Source organism: Schistocerca americana, chromosome 1 (assembly GCF_021461395.2).
Source record: "Schistocerca americana isolate TAMUIC-IGC-003095 chromosome 1, iqSchAmer2.1, whole genome shotgun sequence".
NCBI lineage: Eukaryota > Metazoa > Arthropoda > Insecta > Orthoptera > Acrididae > Schistocerca > Schistocerca americana.
Window position 1 is genome coordinate 719,083,595 of NC_060119.1, and position 16,205 is coordinate 719,099,799.

At 42.8% G+C, this 16,205-nt stretch overlaps 1 protein-coding gene across 1 annotated transcript in view; it reads left to right on the forward strand.

Annotated features, from left to right (window-relative positions):
• Window positions 1-16,205, forward strand: part of LOC124593828 (peripheral plasma membrane protein CASK-like) — a 703,051-nt gene that overhangs the window by 120,708 nt on the left and 566,138 nt on the right. The gene's annotated exons all lie outside the window — the stretch shown is intronic.

The window sequence follows — 16,205 nt, forward strand, 5'->3', positions numbered from 1 at the left end:
ACCTTAAGGACGCGTTTATACGACGTGAATCCGTATGTATTTGTATCAGCTTCTCTTGCTGACAGTTTGTTAAACACATATAACAACAGAAAAACCGGTTTTTAAGTAGTTATCGATGCTACACATTCCCAGTTGCCAACATTACCGGCATACGAAAAAAACTCTGTTAGTAAATGTGCTCCTAGTTACGAAGTAAAGAAGTCGCATACCTAGTTTGATTCAGCAATCATCATTTCGCTTCACTAGACAAACTCTATTACACTTTTCGTCTTATTAATCATATTCGAAGGCAATCGAGCCGTGTGTGACAGTGCATGGTACCAGTATATTCCAAAAAGCCTCGCGCGGAACTGTGATTTAACAGTAGATCATATTTCGGATTCTGTTGATCTCGCAGATGAGATGTCAAGTGGTTTGATAGCTCTTGGCCTAGCGACCATTTGTGCGGGCATTTGCACCGTAGGAATGGGCACACTGATGCTATGCTACAGCACAGCGTTAAAATTTAAACATGACACACTTCCGCCAGGCCAGGCAAGTTGGTTCTTTAGTATCACGTGTGGTATAAGGTGGACCCTAGGCGGCTTGTAAAAGCATCATTTGTTCAATGTACGATTCCTGAGAAAACCTTGAGTAAGCATGATTTTTGAGTTCCAAAAGTACCAATTGCGGGGATGGCACTTCCATAATTTCTGTTCATGGAAAATCGCAGAAATTTTTTGCCGTATATTTTTAAGCTGATGTTCTAAAATTTTTCGATAGCATTATCTGTTACCGAGATGCAGAGGAGCAACGTTACCGTACGTATACACGTAAAATATGCACGTAATGTCCAATCTGAAGCGCGAACGTAGATTTACATCTACGTCGTTACTCTGCTAGTTCAAGGACCTGAAGGCGGTTAATCTGATGGGGAGAAATCAGAAAATTCTATGGATGTCTACGGGTGTTTTTCCTTCGGCAGCCAAGAAAAAAACAACAGCACTTTGGTCCTATTTGGACGCTTTTGGTAATAACGTCACCATATTTAACGTTTTCGCATTTACTGCAATCACTCACAAAGACGCGAATTCCACCGAGCGAGGCGGTGCAGTGGCTAGCACACTGGACTCGCTTTCGGGAGGACGACGGCTCAAACCCACGTTCGGCCATCCTGATTTAGGTTTTCGTTGTTTCCCTAAATAGCTATAGGCAAATGGCAGGATGGTTCCTTTGAAAGGGCACGGCCTATTTCCTTCCTCATCCTTCCGTAATCCGATGGGACCGACGACCTTGCTCTTTAGTCCCCTCCCTCCAAATCAACCAACCGACCAACCACTCTAATTCCTGGCCATGTCGGTGCTTATATACCCACATCGGAGTCGTGGTACGTTGCATATACGCTGCAACAACGCCCTCAAATTGAAACATTTCCATCACTCCCTTCTAATAACTACTACTTTGAACAGTAGTGGTGAAGACAGTTATCAGAAGCCCAGGACCACCACAGCGAGGGAAATGGAAGATAGCTATTCCAAGACGTACAGGGCTAGACAGAAAGCTGATACGAATGAAGTACTTAAAAGTTCGACTTCAGATACTACTAAATATCCAATTACTGTAAAATGTACATATACGCACCATTTAATTTAATTTTTTCATTGTTTTGGTTTACTTTCAGTTCACTTTAAAACCAAAGGCTAACCATTACACTAATTTCTGCACTGCAGCAATGTTAGGTGTCAGTAGGGCTGCGTTATTGAGTGTTCTGTCCTCACTCGTTATCAGGTATGGCCACATATCAGTGCACTCGCATGTAAATTGCAATGAGTTGCGCAAGGGGGTAGAATATTATAACCTATTTGGTTACAAAATTGTCAACGGTGCTTTGCGAGCCCTTCGTTCAGCAAATGATTGAGATACACCATGAAAATCTAGTTGCCCTGCCAACTTACATTCAGTTGTCAAGTTACCCAAAAATGTGAGACAGTGATGAAGCTTAGTTAACCTGAGACAGTTCTTAATGCGAGCCACAGTGCTGAATGATCGTCGTCCTTGAGCTACGATCATTTGAAAAGTGTAAAAGACGCGTATAGCTACACATACGTTCAGAAATGAGCTTGAAATTTTAAGATCGTGCATCTTACTCAAGCGGTTCCAATATTTCCGAAGTAATGTATTGAGTGTTCGAAGTATGAATTGTTCCAGATATCTCATTTTTTCTCCTAAATATCTTGTGACATAATTAGGGTATTGCCGGCCTGAGTGGCCGAGCGGTTCTAGGCGCTACAGTCTGGAACCGCGCGACAGCTACGGTCGCAGGTTCGAATACTGCCTCGGGCATGGATGTGTGTGATGTCCTTAGGTTAGTTAGGTTCAAGTAGTTCTAAGGTCTAGGGGACTGATGACCTCTGATATTAAGTCCCATAGTGCTCAGAGCCAATTATGGTATTCAGTGACAAATAACTTGCATGCCTCAGTGATCTTATCGTCAATCGCTCTTGAGTATTTCCAAAACAACACAAATGTTTCACTAAAATCTTCAGTATTCCATATAGGTTTTTCAAACTTCCTAGCAGATTAAAACTGTGTGCCGGACCGAGACTCGAACTCGGGACCTTTTTGCCTTTCGCCGTCCGTCACGCAGTTTTAATCTGCCAGGAAGTTGCGTATCTGCCAGGAAGTTGCAGAGTGAAAATTTCATTCTAGGGTTTTCAAGTTCGATACTATATTGTCAATGATGACAAAAAAACCTTTGTCTCGAATAAATCTTCTAAATTGACGCGCTGATGACCTCGATGTTGAGCGCCAATAATACCCCCCCACCCCCCCCCCCCCTAAATTGACAAATTGACAGCCGCGCACTTTGGGGTGCCATGTCACGTATTGCACTGCTCCTCCCGCCGGAGGTTCGAGTCCTCCCTCGGGCACTGGTGTGTGTGTGTGTGTGTGTGTGTGTGTGTGTGTGTGTGTTTGTTCTTAACATACGTCAGTTTAAGTTAGTTTAAATAGTGTGCAAGTCTAGGGACCGATGACCTCAGTAGTTTGGTCCCTTAGGAATTCACACACATTTGAACATTTTTCTGAATTCACATCTGTCATTCCTTCCTGGTTTCAGCATGACATGATTTATTATTTTTAGTATGCACCTCCGGAAAATCTGGATCGATATTAATTGCTCTGGCAACAACTTTAGATTGAGAGAGAATGGTGTACCAATTTTCGCGAAGATATCTTAAGTCATTTAATAAGTTCTCAAAGTGTCTCACCTCAATATCAGTGGTAGTACTTCGCGGTTTTAGAAATTCGCTTCTGCTGTCAGTAGGCACCAACTGAAGCCAAACACTTGAAAGATCTCAGGTACTCCAAAGCAGCTAGTACCACAGAAAGTGATTTTAGATGACAAAATTAACTTCCAGAGTTTCAACAACAATGAAAATCTTTTCCAGCCGAGCAACAGCTGGTCTTAAAGCGCCAATCCGAGCTCTCCAACAGGTATCAGGCATGGAATATAAGCAACTTCCATCACATTTTATCGAACGAACAGGTTGGAAAGTTGCTGAATCACTCCGAAAAAGTACCCGTATCATGACAACTCTCCGCTTCAGTTACTGCATATAATGCTATGACGAACACACAGAGAAAATTTTGCATGAGGATTCCACTAAAGAAAATGTGTTTGAGCTCCTTTAAAAGACGTTATCATATTACTTCTGTTATAATATTCTCGTCCGCGGAATTCGCTGATAGGAACTGAGTGTTTCTCATGTATTGATCGTACTAAATGTGGAATGGCAACTCCTGTTTTCTGATTACAATCCGCTAATTCCAGGAACCGTTCATGTTTTTCATATTTATCACTTCCCTTATCGAAGTAAATATAACAAGATTTGTATCAGGAGTTCCATCAACGATACTGTAATTGAATAATACTTCCTATTTCTCTCTTTTCCAAGATCCCGCTTGAGATATAATGGGAACAATCGGAGATAAATTCAGTCTCAGTGTCACTTGACAGATAATAAAAGATAATAAACGTCTAACGATTTTGCACCTTCTTATCCGTCTCTGACCGTGCAGATGTGTTCCGCAAGAACTGGGTCATCTTTTCTCAAGAACTCCAATATTCCGAGCAGATTTTCTGTATTTGGATCTCCAGTTTTGTGAGATGAACCTCTGAGGACCAAGCCTCTTTGACCAAGAAATAACGTCACTTCAGGTAACATGAGGCTATTATACGGACGAATGAAAGAAGAAAATTTCCACCTTAATTCCGACCAACAGCATAACCAGTACACCTCTTTCATGTCTCCCCATTTCTTCACTTTTACGATTCTTCCAGGACACCTACATGGAAATAGGTATATCTTAATTCGCGTTTATTCTTTAATGCAAAATATTTTCTGTATATTTCGTTGAAAATCACCTTGTGATGGAATCAAAAGGGACAGGTCTTTGAATGTTGTTAACGTTCTTACCAAAGTATAACAACGTTTCACAGCTGTTGCCGTGTACATTCAACGAGGAAACGTTTTGATAGGATTTCCAACAATATGGAAAGAAAGCGCATTTTCGACTCCATCACAAGGTGTTTTTTAGGCACCATGTCTAAATAAAATACTGTGCATTCAGAGTTAAACACGAAGTAGAATTGTGTGAGGGTATAGGGGAGGCCGCGTTTTGTACCGAAATTGTAAATTCGTGGGTATAGCGTAAAAGTAACTTGGACCCCGTCCAGAATTTTTGAGTTGCCAAGGTATGCTGGAGACTGGCAGTGTGAAAGAAAGACAAGAGGGACCAATGTAAGTGAGAGAAGACACAATCGCAGTGGGATATACTGTCAATCAGTGGATGAAAAAGGAGACAGTGTCAGAGACATACGTGTAGACATGTGTGACAGTGAAAGAGAGGTGCTGAGTACGAAGGCTTAACCACAAAGAGAGTCTGAATAAAAGGATTTAGAATGTTCTGTACTAAAAGAGCACGAATATATTCGCATGCCAATATTTTTGGTGAGGAACGCGGAATGGAGATTGAGGCAGCCGGTTCCCCACCTTTGTGTCAGTCTTTTAGTGAAGAGCATCGATATAGGCTCGTGATGCGTCCAGCTTTGGCAAATAGAGTTCATGTTTCCCATAAAGTGTGCAACCAGCAGGTAAGGCAACTATTTTAAGTTTATTGGTATAGTTTTGATAACTTACTGTGCTTTAGACTCTGCCAGCTCCTACCACACCGGCTTCCTTTTCACGTTTGAATATGTAGAATGTGTGGACCGTCTTTCACTCTATACGAAGTAGCTAGCCTGCTTCACCGTGACTGAAACAACTCAACGTATTGAATTCATTGATGACTGTCGTCTTCATTTAATACATTGTAAAGCTTGGTAGACATATTTTGATTGGACGTCGTTTTATACTTACCTGCAAGGAGAGTTTAAAAAGTTCCAAGTAGAACTCGTTGCTGTGCGAAGTCTTCCGGCTATTGCCTTTTCGCAGACCGTTTTATGAATACTGCCTACTGTATAGAGGTCCACTATCTGATCAAAAGTATCCGGACTCCTCGTAGAGACCGTGGAGCATTGCGGAGGATGGTTGTGAAAATCGCATGAAATCAGGGAAAGGAATAATTCGTGAGTCCAAAGTGCCACCAGCAGTCCAGATAGCGCTATGGCTGTGCGCAGAATTAAAAAGAATTGGGCAAAACGGATGAGCACCTACGCATCAGCCACACATTTCTGTAGTCACTGCTAAGCGCCGGTTGAGGTGGTTTAACCAGCGATGTCGCTAGACAGTGGACGACTGAAGAAAGAGTGACTTGGAATGACGACTCATGCTTTACCCTGTGACAGCCCCGTGGAAGGGTTTGGGTTCTGCAAATGGGTGGAGAAAGCACCCTCCGTCATGTATGGTGCCAACAGTGAGGTATCTAGGAAGCGGCGTTAAGGCATGGGAGCGTTTTTCGCGGTCGGGATGCCGTCCTCTTACTGCAGCTAAGAAAACGCTTATGCGAAATGACGTGGACATATTTTACTGCATAGTGTACTGTGTACAATAGAGGAACAGTTCGGAGACGATAATTGATTATCGGTATGACAATCCACCCTGTCGTAAAGCAGCATTGCGAGGCAGTGGTTTGTGTGCAATAATATTACTGAAATTGATGAGCCTGTCGAGTCCCGACGTCATCTACACCTACATCTATGTTATTACTGTGCTGTTCACAAGAAAGTGCCTAGCAGTGGGTTCAATGAACCACCTTCAAGCTGTCTCTCTCTACCGTCCCACTCTAGAACGGCACTCGGGAAAAACGAGCTCTTAAATTTTTCTGTGCGATCCCTGATTTCTCTTATTTTATCGTGATGATCATTTCTCCCTATGTAGGTGGGTGCCAACAGAATGGTTTCACAATAGGAGGAGAAAACTGGAGATTGAAATTTCATGAGGAGATCCCATAGCAACGAAAAACGCCTTTGTTTTAATGATTGCCACTCCAATTCACGTATCATGTCTGTGACACTATCTCCCCTATTTCGCGATAATACAAAACGAGCTGCCCTTCTGTGTACTTTCTCGATGTCATCCGTCAGTCCCACATAATGCGGATCCCACACCGCACAGCAATACTTCAGAATAGGGCGGGCAAGCGTGGTGTAAGCAATCTCTTTAGTAGACCTGTTGCACCTTCTAAGTGTTCTGCCAATGAATCGCAGTCTTTGGTTTGCTCTACCCACAATATTATCTATGTGATTGTTCCAATTTAGGTTATGTTGGTTGGTTGGTTGGTTGGTTTGGGGAAGGAGACCAGACAGCGTGGTCATCGGTCTCATCGGATTAGGGAAGGATGGGGAAGGAAGTCGGCCGTGCCCTTTCAGAGGAACCATCCCGGCATTTGCCTGGAGTGATTTAGGGAAATCACAGAAAACCTAAATCAGGATGGCCGGACGCGGGATTAAACCGTCGTCCTTCCGAATGCGAGTCCAGTGTCTAACCACTGCGCCACCTCGCTCGGTAGGTTATGTGTAATTGTAACCCATATGTATTTAGTTGAATTTACAGCCTTCAGATTTGACTTATCGCGTAATCGAAATTTAGCTCATTTCTTTAGTACTCATGTGAATAACTTCAAACTTTTCCTTATTCAGGGTCAATTGCCACTTTTCGCATCATACAGATATCTCATTTAAATCATTTTGCAATTCGTTTTGATCATCTGATGGCTTGACAAGACGGTAAATGAGAGCATCATCTGCAAACAATCTAAGACGGCTACTCAGATTGTCTCCTATATCGTTAATATAGGTCAGGAACAATAGAGGGCCTCTAACACTTCCTTGGGAAACGCCGGGTATTACTTCTGTTTCACTCGATGACTTTCCGTCTATTGCTACGAACTATGACCTTTCTGACAGGAAATACAGTCGCACAACTGAGGCGATATTTCGTAGGCACGCAGTTTGGTTAGAAGACGTTGGTGAGGAACGGTGTCGAAAGCCTTCTGGAAATCTAAAACTATGGAATCAATTTGACATCCCCTGTCGATAGCACTTCTTACATCATGAGTATAAACAGCTAGTTGAGTTTGAAAAGAAAGATATTTTCTGAAACTGTTCTGACAAGGTGTCAATAAATCTTTTTCTTAGAGGTACTTCATAATGTTCGAATACAGTGTACGTTCCAAAACCCTATTGCAAATCGATGTTAGTGATACAGGCCTGTAATTCAGTGGATTACGTCTACTTCCCTTTTTGGGTATTGGTGTGACTTGAGCACTTTTCCAGTCCTTAGGTACGGATCTTTCCGTGAGTGAGTGGTTGTATATGTTGTTGTTGTTGTTGTGGTCTTCAGTCCTGTGAGTGGTTTGATGCTACTCTATCCTGTGCAAGCTTCTTCATCTCCCAGTACCTACTGCAGCCTACATCCTTTTGAATCTGCTTAGTGTATTCATCTCTTGGTCTCTCTCTACGATTTTTACCCTCCACGCTGCCCTCGAATACTAAATTGGTGATTCCTTGATGTCTCAGAACATGTCCTACCAACCGATCCCTTCTTCTAGTCAAGTTGTGCCACAAGCTCCTCTTCTCCCCAATTTTATTCAATACCTCCTCATTGGTTATGTGATCTACCCATCTAATCTTCAGCATTCTTCTGTAGCACCACATTCTGAAAGCTTCTATTCTCTTCTTGTCTAAACTATTTATCGTCCACGTTTCTCTTCCATATTTGGGTACACTCCATACAAATACATTCAGAAACGACTTCCTGACATTTAAATCTATACTCGATGTTAACAAATTTCTCTTCTTCAGAAACGCTTTCCTTGCCATTGCCATTGCCATTGCCATTCTACATTTTATATCCTCTCTACTTCGACCATCATCAGTTACTTTGCTCCTCAAATAGCAAAACTCCTTTACTACTTTAAGCGTCTCATTTCCTAATCTAATTCCCTCAGCATCACCCGACTTAATTCGTCTACATTCCATTATCCTCGTTTTGCTTTTGTTGATGTTCATCTTATATCCTCCCTTCAAGACACTGTCCCTTCCGTTCAGCTGCTCTTCCAAGTCCTTTGCTGTCTCTGACAGAATTACAAGTCATCGGCGAACCACAAAGTTTTTATTTCTTCTCCATGGATTTTAATGCCTACTCCGAATTTTTCTTTTGTTTCCTTCACTGCTTGCTCAATATACACATTGAATAACATCGGGGAGAGGCTACAACCCTGTCTCACTCACTTCCCAACCACCGCTTCTCTTTGATACCCCTCGACTCTTATAACTGCCATCTGGTTTCTGTACTAATTGTAAATAGCTTTTCGCTCCCTGTATTTTACCCCTGCCACCTTCAGAATTTGGAAGAGAGTATTCCAGTCAACATTGTCAAAAGCTTTCTCTAAGTCTACAAATGCTAGAAACGTAGGTTTGCCTTTCCTTAATCTTTCTTCTAAGATAAGTCGTAAGGTCAGTATTGCCTCACGTGTTCCAACATTTCTACGGAATCCAAACTGATGTTCCCCGAGGTCGGATTCTATCAGTTTTTCCATTCGTCTGTACAGAATTCGCGTTAGTATTTTGCAGCTGTGACTTATTAAACTGAGAGTTCGGTAATTTTCGCATCTGTCAACACCTGATTTCTTTGGGATTGGAATTATTATATTCTTCTTGAAGTCTGAGGGTATTTCGCCTTGTTGTCTACTCCCGGGGCCTTGTTTCGACTCAGGTCTTTCAGTGCTCTGTCAAACTCTTCACGCAGTATCATATCTCCCATTTCATCTTCATCTACATCCTCTTCCATATCCATAATATTGTCCTCAAGTACATCGCCCTTGTATAAACCCTCTATATACTCCTTCCATCTTTCTGCTTTCCCTTCTTTGCTTAGAACTGGGTTGCCATCTGAGCTCTTGATATTCATACAAGTGGTTCTCTTCTCTCCAAAGGTCTCTTTAATTTTCCTGTAGGCGGTATCTATCTTACCCCTAGTGAGACAAGCCTCTACATCCTTAAATTTGTCCTCTAGCCATCCCCGCTTAGCCATTTTGCACTTCCTGTCGATCTCGTTTTTGAGACATTTGTATTCCTTGTTGCCTGCTTCATTTACTGCATTTTTATATTTTCTCCTATCATCAATTAAACTGAGTATTTCTTCTGTCACCCATGGGTTTCTACTAGCCCTTGTCTTTTTACTTACTTGATCCTCTGCTGCCTTCACTATTTCATTCCTCAAAGCTACCCATTCTTCTTCTACTGTATTTCTTTCCCCCATTCTTGTCAATTGTTCCCTTACGCTCTCCCTGAAACTCTCCACAACCGCTGGTTCTTTCAGTTTATCCAGGTCCCATCTCCTAAAATTCCCACCTTTTTGCAGTTTCTTCAGTTTCAATCTACAGTTCATAACCAACAGATTGTGATCAGAGTCCACAACTGCCCCTGGAAATGTCTTAGAATTCAAAACCTGGTTCGTAAATCTCTGTCTTACCATTATATAATCTATCTGATACCTTTTAGTATCTCCAGGGTTGTATATAGTTATTAAATATGGAGTTATTTTCTCAGCATACAGTTTCTAACATCACTAAGTTTTGTGATGTCGGTTCTTTAGGAAGAACTGGCCGCCATTCCTCCACAGACCTTTAGACATCTCATCGTGAGTCTCCCAGGAAAGTCCAGCAATCTTGAAGTTCCTCTATTAGGTGTCCGGATACATTTGATCAGACAGTGTATTCAGACTTGGTGTTGCTTCTTGACTTCCGTAACACGTACTTTAATTTCTGCACTATTGTCTAATGAACTGAAAGTGAGTGCCAGGGACATCGGGCTGCCTTTGTGATTCGCCAGAAGAACTCCTATGAAATAGAATACAGCATGGTTTTCTTGAAAGAAAGAGATTCTCAGACGTTAAAGTACTTTTGAAGTTACCACAAAGTAACGCTGTAGGACCGTAATGTTCATTATATATGTAACCGATCGAATGGGTAACGTGTAAGTTCCGTGGGACTGTTGCTTTATGGTCCTGTTGTATTTAGAGGGGTTGAAACGCTAGGAAATTTTAGCGGGACGTAGATAGCCCTGCAGCGATCACTGGAACCAGCCGTATGAATTAAATATGTAGAATTTGTGCGCATCGAGCGGTTTAAAGTGCAAGGACCATATAAAAGTAACGGATGGAAGGGCGCATGCCGGGTTGCGCTTGAAATAACCTTCATGAAGTGTAGTCCACCTAAGAACGAGGTATGTTACAAAACTCTCGTTCGACCGATACTTACGTATTGCCCCTCATCTTCGGAATTTCATCAGTATGACTGACGGAAGAAATAGAGATCTGAAAGAGTAACACATTTTGTAAGCGTGAAAGCGTCACGAGAGATGATCATCCAGTTCGAGTTGTAAACACTTCAACAAAGCCATCTTATACGGCTCTTAAAATTCCAAGGCAGAGTTGTTCTTCCTGCGCACTTTTCGTGGCTTGAATAAGAAAGGGATGGCTGAATATTGTACAGGACGTATTCTCTTACGTAGTATAGACGTAGCAGATAAGATAGCAGGAGATTGCAAGTAGTTGCTACATTATTAATCATATTGTCAGTTCACTTCCCTGAAGGTCACAAATCTACTGGGTTAATTGAGGCTGCCGCTGTTTTGAAGGGCAACCTCGGATGCGGCCGGTGCGTTGCCGAAGCGGACCGTGGCGCTGGCGGCTCCGGGAATCAGCCAGGCAGCCAGGCAGGCAGGCACGCACGTTTTCACTGAGAGACGCCGGTGGCAGCGGCAGCGGGTCGCGAGCCGTCGCGAGGCACGCCCGCGGGGCTCGCCACCCCTTCCATCCGGCACTCGCCAGCCGCCACTGATATGCAAATGCGCCGCGCCGGATTACAGGCAGCCCGGTCGCCGTGCGCTCTCCTCCCCGCCCCCGCCACTCGTTTTAACGTGGTTTGTCGCTAACGCGATTAACGGCTAATCCGGCGCCAGTTAAGGGCCCCCCAGCCAGCTGTTTGCGTCGCGCCATCTCCCATTTTTGTTTCTCATTTGCGATTAACTGCTAAATTGCGTGATCCTGTCTAACTTGATTGCAGGCTGCCGGCTTTTATTTTATGGTTTCAATCAAACTGACTACTCCGTGTCAAAGTGTGTAAACGTATAGGTTGCTGCCAGTTTTTATTTTTCGTTCCGAAACGAGTCATCGTTTCGTTTGTACAAGATAGCTAACTAGGCAGCATATTAACCGTCACTTCCGTGTGATAACCTGGTTCATGTATTTATATGACATGTGTGATTCTCGATAGCAAAAAAGGCTTCTTTCGTTAGTTGTATTCATATAAGTGTCCGTTCGAGAGAGAGAGAGAGAGAGAGAGAGAGCGTTGGGTGCGGGAAGGGAGAGGGGCGAACGAGCGCTATTGGGCATAAGCGCCACAGCCAGATCTCCTGAAAACGTCGCTCAGTGAAGGAGTAGTCAAAGTAAGCGAGCATGTTGGAACATGTACGTTTGAAACAAGATTGAAATTACGTAACTGACAATACACCAAGTGAAACACAACTATTAGAATGGGAATGGCATGTGAACGTGTAGTTTATCTCGTCACTTATGCGCTTTGCCCTGTACTGTACTTTCCTGACTGCGAGAATGTAAACTGTCAATAACTTCAAACCAAAGCAAAACTGCATGAATTTACGTAACACAAAAACTGTATCTGATGCAACTCTATTGATTTGAAATTGGTCCTGCTAATAAAAGAAAACTTAATCAATTTGAAAATAATGGTCCTTGTGCTAAATAATTGCTGCATCTGAAATAGCAAAAGTTCTTACCTTTATCTGCGCAATGATATCGGTCTTCGCACTGCTCTCGGTTAGTACTTTAAATTGTTTAGTTGGCTTGTAAGCTATTGTGCGAGGCTGTTGCCTGGCAAACATTTTAATTAAATCGAATGTGGCTGAGACAATAACTTCTTGAGCAAAATAGTTAATCAAAAACGGCATGTATCTGGTATTGACTTGTAACAATGTGGCACCAACTTAGTATTTTGACTCTTTGAAAATTAATAATGCTCACAATTAACACACAATAAACTGATTATACATTAACAATTAGCTTTACAAGATCATTGGATGTGAGTGCTATACACACCTTGAACTAGCGACCGCTGTCGAGCAGCGATGATGATGATGATGATGATGATGATGATGATGATGATGATGATGATGTTTGGATTGTGGACCCCTCGACTGCGCTGTCATCAACACCCGTACAAAGTCCCAATTCTTACACAGTCCATTTTTTTCGCATATTAATCTAGACCCTTAACAAGTGATCAAGATGATGAAATGATGAGGACAACACAAGCACCCAGTCCCCGGGCAGAGAAAATCCCCAACCTGGCCGCGAATCGAACCCAGGACACCAGCCACTAGACCACGAGCAGTGGACTTGAGCAGCGACGCTCCTACACAATCCATACTACATTTGATCATCTGGTTCAATATAAAATTTTCTTGCAAAATTTTTACTCTGCGTGTATACCTTTCAATGTGTCTCAGCTTATCCGTGGATACACTACATATGCCTTTTAGCGGGCAAATAGATCATTCGAGGCGGTGGCACCATAGCTGCTGACCCTGCAGTTTTGCCTCGTGTTCGAAACCCGATTATTATTATTTTAGTTTTTCTTTTTCTGTCCATGCCCCTACACAATCTACATTGAAATAACATTGTCCTTATTCGTCGGCTAATGGTATGTCTGGAGAATAAATTTAAAAAAATGAGAAAAGTGTGCCACTTATTGTGAAACCCAGTTGTAATTTTGCAACTAATATGACGTCCTTGTATCTCATAAGTTCATAAGAAACCTTCTTGTAGTATCCTTTTAGTACTTAGATAAATAAATGACTGGGCGCGAAAGTGACAGGCCACAATGCTAGCGACTGCACCATAATTCCGGCTGACATTATCACGCGTAAGAGGCAGTTACACTGCGTCGAAAAGTTTCCTCAGAAACTTCGGAGTATCTAGAAATTGCCCTGTATCTACGTATAAGCCGAGACACGTGTTCGCTTACTTTGCCTGCTCTTGCACTGAGCGAAGTTTCTGAGAAATCGGGTTATGGTACTTGCCGTGTTCTCCTTGTAAGAGTTACAAAACTGCAAAAGAAGTCGAAGCCTATCCTATCATGGATAAGTTTAGTTATGTAAGGAAAGACCAGCTGTTCAATGATTTAGTAGCTCACGCGTAGACCTTTCTTGGTCCCATGTACCTAACCCCATCGCTTGGACTGTGGCAGGTGTACCGGCTCCAGCCGAGAATAAAATAGACGAGTTGGGAGTGAACTCAGAAATGTCTCCTTTAGCAGTATAGACTGATGTGTCTGTAGCGCCTTTGCCAAACTCACTCTGAAACCTTTACGGTAGTGCATCGATTGATCAATTCAACTTTTGCTCGATGTTAGTTCTGCAGCTGGATATCACAGTCCGTCCATGACGGAGAGCTTAATCCTGAAATGCTCTTTTTTTATGGTTCAGTACGACTGCAGTTATCGCAGTACGTGAACTCGCGGAACCATCTATGTACTTTGGCGGTCTGAAAATCCTCAGTAGTGAATCATGAGCCCCCGTACGAAGAGGAAACAACACTGCTGTTTGCAATTTGTGCAGCACAAGTTCCTGGACCATCCCTTTTCGACCAAACCATAATATTCAGTGGTTGTATGAACAATTTACTGCAACCCTGTTTCAGACACGTGCTCAAACATATTAGGTGAACATGACTTTGGGCGTCTGCCAATGTTTTTCGAGGTATCCGTACGACGCTGCAACACAGAGATGGCTAGATGTCGGTCTTCGAGTGGGGTTGTAATGCGTCAACGACTTTGTTCAACCCACCTTCTATACTGGCCTGTCTCCCTTCAGTGTGTCCACAACCAGTGGGTGACACATGGAGAGGCGTTGGCATCTGCAGCAACACGACCGAAAGTCCATTCTTTTTTTATCAAACAGTCCGCTCTTGCAACTTGCATGCGCTTGGTTGAATACACCTCCACCAATGACAGTTGGCATCTTCGTACGTCACTAGAAAACGCTGGGACACCGGTGCTCACTTTATTATGAGGGGTCACTTGGCTCTATAATGCACAACACAGTCAATAGTGGGGAATGATTTTAATTTTTTGCCTACATTGGAAGCGAAGATCTCAAGCCGTGTAATAAGACAACAGGTACGACCTATATCAAATTAAATGAATATACCGGACGTTGATAAATGTGTTCCGCTAATGCTTTTGGACAGTGTAGCTAACAGTTAACGAAAATACCTACCTTTATGTGATCAACGACAGTGCAAGACCACAAATCACTAACGCCTATGATAGTATTACATGTTTTTTTATGAAGGGTGATTGACCGCCATGTTCGCTCCTCACATAAACACATGATTCTTTGGGAATCTTACAGAATTAGCAGACAGCATTCGATTTCTAATTTCAAGAATTTCGTCTGCGTGAATTCGACCAGTGTTTGAAAATATGTTCAGTTGGTGCCAGGCTGTTCTTGTCGCAGAGGCCATTCTGAGGACTTTCTGTTATTACGGGTAAGTTTATTTCAGTCGCACTGGATCTTACTTTTATGCTCAGCTACCGAGCGGTCAAGTTGGTGCACATCCCGAGCAAACTGTGAGGGTATGCGCGAAATCAGCGAGCGTAAAAGAGCTTCTCATCCCAATATTCAGAGCCAGCTTAAGAAGGCAGAGACTTGGAACTCCGCTGAAATCTCCGCCCAGCGATCCAGATGCTGATTCTGCATGGTTTTTTCTAAAACATTTAAGACGATCGATAGAATCGTTTCTTTCAAAAGATAAGGCGGATTTCCTCCTCCGCTCTTATATGATCAGAGCTTGCACTCCTCCTTTGATCACCGTGCCGTCTGGGGGACTTCAGCCGGCCGCGGTGGTCTAGCGGTTCAGGCGCTCAGTCCGGAACCGCGCGACTGCTACGGTCGCAGGTTCGAATCCTGCCTCGGGCATGGATGTGTGTGATGTCCTTAGGTTAGTTAGGTTTAAGTAGTTCTAAGTTCTAGGGGACTGATGACCACAGATGTCAAGTCCCATAGTGCTCAGAGCCATTTGGGGGACTTTAAATCCACTTCCTGATGACCTCTGCGTTGTTGCGAGGACAGTGTATCATACTAGAAGAGCATTCTCACTGGGTCCAGTCTTGCAGGTAGTTATGAGGGTCCAGTCGTAATAATTAACTTCATAGTTATCAGTTTAGCTGTTATGATCCAATGGTCGATTCGATATTTCGTTGCCAAAATGATGTATTTATTTTTTTTGGTTAACTTGCTTTCCAGACACAAACGATAGTTGAAAATAGTTTTATACGATGCCAGTGGACCTTTTAATAAGCCTGAGAATGGTCACGTTATATTTGAACACAGCGGAAAAGCCTCCCCTGCACAAAAAAGTACGGCAGCGTATGCAGAACTGCATTACGATATATTTGCAATCGATTACTTGTACAAAGTTTGAGAACTGCCAGTGCATTCGAAAGTCATGGAAAATACGTAAACAGTTGTTGATTGTTGGTTCATGAAGGAATTCATGTCTTACGCAAAATTCCACAAATGGCAGAATGGCCAAAAGAGTAATTTAGCCTTATGATTTGCTGACAGTCGCCATAAGAAAATAATATAAAGGTGTTCGCCGTGAGTAATACAGATGTGTACAAAAATGCATTACAAGTGA